Source organism: Mobula birostris, chromosome 15 (genome assembly GCF_030028105.1).
Source record: "Mobula birostris isolate sMobBir1 chromosome 15, sMobBir1.hap1, whole genome shotgun sequence".
NCBI lineage: Eukaryota > Metazoa > Chordata > Chondrichthyes > Myliobatiformes > Myliobatidae > Mobula > Mobula birostris.
Window position 1 is genome coordinate 54,464,535 of NC_092384.1, and position 6,000 is coordinate 54,470,534.

Below are 6,000 nucleotides of genomic sequence, written 5' to 3' on the forward strand. Positions count from 1 at the left end.
TAGACTCATACTTCGGACTCCTGTGTCTTGAGAGGGATAATAAATCAGCCATGATGGAATGTCGGAGTAGAATGAATGGGTTGAGTTGTGCTACTATGTATTATGTTGAAGTTAACATTCATTTCCTTGTTCGTTGAGACCCTGAGTGCAAGCTAATTGTTGTATTTGTTTACAATGCAACCATCACCATGTTTCAAAGCATAACATACCAAATGCTAGAAGAACTCAGCCAGTCAGGCTGCATCTATGGAGAGGAATAAAGAGTCAATGTTTCACGTTGAGAACCTTCATCAGAACTGGAAAGGAAGGGCACAGAAGCCAGAATAAAATGGCTTGTGTTTCAAAGCCTTTGAGGCACTTGAATGTCCGAGTTGTAGAAGGCTACAGATCAAACGCTGTTTTCTGAGACCCGTATAAAAGGCTTGGCATTGAGATAGTGGGCAAGAAGGGCCTGTTTCTGAGCTGCATTGTTCTATGGCACTTCATGGCCTGACAGATCCTTTAGTTATCTGCAGTCTCCCATCAGCATTAATTATGTAACTACTCCTTGCCACTGGTAGAGTTGCAGTTAACAATGGTAGTGATCTCTGATCAAGGTTCATTTCTACCGCTGCCTATAAGTAGGATAGATGTTCTCCTTGTGACCGTGTGGATTTTCTCCAGGCGCTGAGTTTTCCTCTCACATTCCAAAGATGTACAGGTTAAGGTTAGTAAGTCTACGGTGACACGTGAGGACTGCTCCCCGCATATCCTTGCTCTCTGTTTGTTACTGACACAAAAACAATGCATTTTACCGTATGTTTTGATGTACATGTGAGAAATAAAGCAAATCTCCTTTTCTTTAATAAACCTAAGCTGGCACTAACTCATCCAGTACCCTGCTGATATCACTGAAAGGAAAATGCTTGGGGGTGACTATGTACAGATTGTTTCTGTCATATACACCAGGATGCACTGAAATCGCTTGCTCACATGAAGAGTTGACAGAGTAATCAGTACACATGGCAATAATTCCAACAATAAATACAGTGATGAGTGCAAAACAGCAGAATGCAATCAGGAGTCCTGATGCACTGTGAGTCCCCGGATGAATAATGTAAATCTTAGCTGTATTTCTACACCTTGGTCAGGCAAGTGCTTTATTCCATGGAGGACAGGACACTGAGGGGTGACCTTATAGAAGTGCATAAAGTCACGATGGGCATACAGTTGATAGATTGAATGCACTCAATCTTCTCCCAGGGTTGGTGAATTGAGAACTAGAGGGCATAGGTTTAAGGTGAGAAGGGGGAGATTTAAGATTAACATTATTTGTCACACTTACATAGAAATATACAGTGAAATGCATCTTTGCGTCAACAATAAACTCAGTCCGAAGATTGTGCTAGGGATAGCTCACAAGAGTCGACATGTTTCCAGTGCCAACATTGCTGACCCATAACAGTACGGCTTTAAATTTGGGAGGAAGGCGGAGCACTGGGAGGAAACCCACACGGTCATGGGGTAAATGTACAAGCTCCTTCCAGACAGTGGTGGCAATTGAGCCCCAATGGTGAATACTGGCCCTGTGAAGTGTTACACTAACTGACAGCTACTGAACAGAATGGGAGACTGCATCTAATTACAGCAACTGTCAGGCTATGGAGTGTCACAGAGCCACACAGCAGAGAAAAGGCCCTTTAGCCCACCATCTCAATGCCAACTCATCTATACTAGCTCCGGTTAATAGCATTTGATATATAGCCTTCTACAACTTGGATGTTCAGCAGCCCCGAAGTTATTTTGGGGTGACACTGATTCTGGTTCCAAGAGCAGTGGTATAAGACAGATATTGTTCAGATGAGGGTTCAACAGCACTGACTTGGTCTTAAATCAGCATTTACTGCACGAACAACACCTGCCAAAAAGGGAGTATCTGTTGTGTCAAAGGATGCTGTTGACATTAGCTCCAGAATACAGTTATATACTCCAACTGCACAATGGATTACAGGGCATGCATTTAAGATGAAAAGGGATAAATTCAAAGGAGATGTGTGTGGCAAGTTTTTTTCCCCCAGTGCTGGCTGCCAGGAGTGGTAGTAGAGACAATTGTAATAGAGATATTTTAAGAGGCTCTTAGGTGGGTACACGAATGTTCCAGGAATGGAGGGATATGGATATTGTGTAAAAAGAAACTTTCCATAGACTGTCCTCAAACCTGAGCAACTGGTCTTTATCCCCATCCCTACCCATGGTCCAAGCTTTCTAGATAGAGTGGATGTGAAGAGGAGGTTTCCTATAGTGGGGAGTCTAGGATCAGAGGGTACAGCAACAGAATAGAGGGTCATCCATTTAGTACAGAGATAAGGAGGAATTTCCTTAGCCAGAGTGTTGTGAAGCTGTGGAATTCAGATGCCTGTGGAGGTCAAGTCTTTGGGTCTATTTAAAACAGAGGTTGATTGGTGTCAGCATGTCACAGGTTATGGGGAGAAGGCAGGAGAATGAGGTTGAAAAGGATAATAAATTAGCCATAATGGAATAGGACAGCAGACTCCATGGGCTGAATGGCATAATTCTGGTTCTATGTCTTATGGTCTAATGTTGAAATTGCCATTGTCATGTAGTGGCAAAAGTTCAACTTAAAATAAAAATTCTTCTTCTTCTTCATGTGCCTTGCGCATTACACGCTTGGGCAATCATGGCTTTCCACATCGAACGATTCCATGCAGTGGTCATTTGAGCAGCTCAGAGGATGGTGTCACTCAGTAACATGGGACCAACTGAAATCCCAACCATTGAGAGACCACTGGTACACATACAACTGGTTTGGCCAATGGTTCTGATGCTGCCAGTTTAGAAGGAGCCAGTTGGCCCATGGTGTTGGTGCTCTCCAGCTTGGAAGAGCTCTTCAGTTAAGGTTGACTTTATTAGTCATACTTACATGTGCAGTGGACTCCAGTTAATCAGGGCAGCCATTTATTTGGGACAACTCTTAAAAAATAAAATCCATTCTAGAAAATAGGTGGGAGATTCCTTTTGTTTATTAAGTACTCTATATATGCCTGGGACAGAAGACTCACTGAACAGTTTCTAACTAGTACCAGTCATGTGCACTTGCCGTTAGACCCTACACCGTGCTTAGAGTGAACAGCTTTTAAATAGTGTCAGTTGTGTGTATTTGTGTTCAAAAAGCAGTGATTTTTGTCACTGATAGTTGGCAAGAAATAAGCTGTAAGACAATTCAAAACTCTTTTGCTCAATCTGGTTTCAAGCATCAGTCTTGGAGATGCCAGAAACGGCCAGGAGTGAAAATGAAATTGTTTCACTACTTCAAGTTAGGAACTACGAACAATTTGAAGGTATTGACAATCATTTTGAATGTAAAAATGATGCTGAAGATTTGGAGGATGCAGTCATTGAAAGCATTGTATGAAGACAGTCCATTATCTACACTCGGTGTCTTTGCTGACTTTGTTCATTTACAGTCAATCAAACCAATACGTCAGCGAACACTGGATGGACTACGATAACTATCAGAAACTAATACAGTCTTATAGACTATAGTAGCATTGGTAGCATTCTGATTTGTTCTGTACTTTATTTCAATACATAATTTGTTACTTAATTAAACTGTAGTTTGTCTTTTTTAACTATTTGCATGAAACTTTGGCTAATTGCAGAGCTGCTTAATTGGGGCAAAATGGACTGGTCCTGATGTGTTCCAATTAATGCGCAATCCACTGTATTAGGATCTGAGGATCATCACTTTGTCATCGCGGAGAGGATTGAGAACCTGAGAGCAATGCCATTTGGAGTTTAGTCATATGTCATTTAGCTCCTGGTAAGGTCACCCATGGTGGTAAAAGGGCAAGAGAGAAGTTCCAGACAGAGTGATCCAACTAAGACAAACTTACTTCAAGTTAGGAATATAAAACTTACTTAGTAATTGCAAAACTTAGTAAAATTTGTAAAACTTAGAATGTAAAACTTAATAAAACATAGTTTGTTAGGAATGACAAACTTACTGGAGTTCTTTGAGGATATCACGAGTGCAGTGGATAGAGGGGAACGGATGGACATTATTTACTTGGATTTCCAGAAGACATTCGATAAGATGCCGCATAAGATAAAGATGCATAGAGTTGGGGGTGATGTATTAGCATGGATAGAGGATTGCTTAATTAATAGAAAGTAGAGAGTTGGGATACATGGCTTTTACTCTGGTTGGCAATCAGTAGTGAGCGGTCTGGCACAGGGGTCGGTGCTGGACCCACAGCTGTTCATGATATACATTAAAGATTTGGCTGGTGATACTATATTGAGTGGAAAAGCAAACTGTGCGGATGATACAGAGAGATGACAGGTTAAGTGAGTGGGCAAGGGTCTGGCAGATGGAGTACAAAGTTGGTAAATGCGAGGTCATCCACTTTGGAAGGAAAAATGAAAGAGTAGATTTTTATTTAAATGGTAAAAAATTGCAGCATCCTGCTGTGCAGAGAGTGCTTGTACATGAATCACAAAAGGTTAACTTACAGGTGCAGCAGGCTATCAAGAAGGGAAATGGAACATTGGCTTTCATTGCTAGAGGGACTGAATTTAAGAGTAGGGAGGTTATGCTGCAACTGTACAGGGTATTGGTGAGGCTGCACCTGGAGTACTGCATGAAGTTCTGGTCTCCCTACTTGTAGAAGGATATACTGTCTTTGGAGGCGGTGCAGAGGGGGTTAACCAGGTTGATTCCAGAGATGAGAGGGTTAAACTATGAGGAGAGATTGAGTCACCTAGGACCATACTCGCTGGAGTTCAGAAGCATGAGACGAGATCATATAGAAACATATAAAATTATGAAAGGGATATATAAGATAAGAGGCAGGAAAGTTGTTTCCACTGGTAGGTGAGACTAGAACTGGAGGACATAGCCTCAAGATTCGGGGAAGTAAATTTAGAATGGAGATAATGAGGAACTGCTTTCCCCAGAGTGGTGAATCTGTGGAATTCTCTGCCCAGTGAAGCAGTGCAGTAAATGCATTTAAGACAGGGTTGGATAGATTTTTGCAAAGTTGTGGAATTAAGGGATGTGGGGAAAAGGCAGGTAGGTGGAGATGAGTCCATGGCCAGATCAGCCATGATCTTATTAAATGGCGGAGCAGGCTCGATGGGCCAGATGGCCTACTCCTGCTCTTATTTCATATGTTTCCTCTCCCCACCATGCAGGAAAATGCAGCCTTTGTTATAACTAAAGTTCCCCGGTCTGGGAGCTCAAAGTCCTGACTTTCTGACTAGTTCTACATGGGAGGAATAGCTCTGCAAATCTGAGGACCACACAAGAAGTTTCACCGTGTCTCTGCAGAATGACGACAACAAGAGACAGTTCAATAACTGTAATTGGCTTAATACGGTCATGTGTACCGTGGTGCACTGATAAAACTTTGTTTTGCATGCAATCCATATAAATCATTTCATCACATCGGTGCATTGAGGTAGTACAGGGGAAATACAATAACAGAATGAAGAATAAAGTGTTACAGTTCCAGAGAAAGTGCAATGCAGACAGACAATAAGGTGCAAGACCTTGCAAGATAGATTGTGAGGTCAAGGCTCTATTTTGATATATGAAAGAATCACTCAATTGTCTTATAACTTTGGGAGAGAAATTGCCCTTGAGACTGGTGGTATGACTTCCAGGCCTTGGCATCTTCTGCCGGTTGGAAGAGGAGAGAAGAGAGATTGTCCAGGGTGGGTGTGGTCCTTGATTATGATGGCTGCCCTACTGTGGCAATGAGAATTGTAGACAGAATCCATGGTTTGTGATATACTGAGCTATGCCCACAGCTCACTCAGCTCCTTACAGTCATAGGCAGGGCAATTGCCATACCAAGCCATGATGCATCCGGATGCTTTCTGCATGACACATTAAGAATAACTGGTGAGGGTCACAGGGGGCTTGCTGAACTTCTTTAGCATCCTGCGGGATGAAAGGTGCCTGTGGACTTTCTTAGCCACTTCGTCTAAGTGCTTGCA